We start from the raw sequence: 1,447 nt of genomic DNA, 5'->3' as shown, positions 1-1,447 counted from the left end.
TAGAAAATCTTATTTTTTTTCTTAAATGAGAGCTATACTGGGTTCATCTCCACTTAATTTTAAATTTCCACATTTCCTACCCGAGTCCCTTTGTTGAGGGGAGGGGTTTACTCTTTCAGGGCTTATATGAGAATTTGATTATGTAATCCGCTAATTTGATGTGGTAAAACAGGTAAAAACTGTTGTATAGATGAGCTCAGTCTCCAACTCTCCATGGCTGTTGACAATGCCACTGAATTGAAGCTAATGACCCAATAAACCTTTGTGACTGGTCTCTCTCGTTAATAAGTATGGAGTCAACAAGCAACTCCGCACTATCTTATTTTAGTGTCTCGGAAATTGGACTCACCTTATAAATGCTTGTAGGTTATAGCTGAGTCTGCATTCACTTGCTGCTAGACCTAAGCCTATTAGCCTCATTAACACTGAGCTTACCTATTCCTTAGGTCGTAGTTGAGGAAATGTTGAATTATAGCAATCACAAACGAAGTGCACTATTGCTGATTTCTCGTTCCTCATGTGGTTTTGAAATATGAGCTTGGGATAATTGGCTTTTAAGATTTGGAATTCTTGGCCTAGATGGTGTGGGCAAGCTAAGCTGAGTTAAACCTTAACAACCCAAAAAGCCTGAGAAGTGAAGGATGGGTCGTCTTGGTTGGACCTCCAATGGGCATAGCCATATAGGTGGACTTTTAACAGACTTCTACTGGTTTGATGCTACAGTGTAGCTCCAGAATTTGGTCCTTAGGTGGGCTTTCAGCTTTCACAGCTCACATGCAAACTGGTCCCCTTTGGCCCGGGAGAAACTTTAGCCAGATCTCATGCAACTTTATGAGAGATGTTTTAATTAACTCATAGCATAGCATATACTGATATAAGCCTAGAAATTCAGGACCACCCACCAAAGTCTTCATGGTGTTTTCTGCGAGCTACCTTTCTAGGCGTTGCTCTTTGGTTTATTAGGGTTGCCCCACAACCCAGTTCAGGTCTCCAGGTTTGGTCTGTTTATGCCAGAGTGATTAGTGTGTGGTATGGCCATGAGTACAATTCAATATGTAACCAAGTATTGTTTGGCTCCTAAGCAAATTTGATTTCACTTGGACCAAGTGATATACCTGATTATGTTGCCAAACACGCCCATCTATTGCAAAAAAAATGGTCCGAATTCGTCTCTTCCACTGATACAAGTACACGTGCATCATGAGTTAAATTGAGAGAGAGAGAGAGAACTAATAAAACAAAAGACTGAAGAGGGTGAAGAGATATTCTGGTTCAAAAGAGACAATATGGTCTTCTTTTTATTCTTCTTTGGACAACTTGTCTCTTTGTAATCTTTATATGTCCAAAGAAAGTATGAAGAGGGACGAGGAGTGGCCTAGTAATAGAAAAGTCTGACGTCTCTGTCTAGTTCTCAATTTGTTTTACCTTTTTTCTTCTTTTAATTCGT

Source organism: Nelumbo lutea, chromosome 2, assembly GCF_056320005.1.
Source record: "Nelumbo lutea isolate HS-2025 chromosome 2, American lotus-T2T, whole genome shotgun sequence".
In the NCBI taxonomy this organism is placed as follows: domain Eukaryota; kingdom Viridiplantae; phylum Streptophyta; class Magnoliopsida; order Proteales; family Nelumbonaceae; genus Nelumbo; species Nelumbo lutea.
This window is presented reverse-complemented; position numbering follows the sequence as displayed.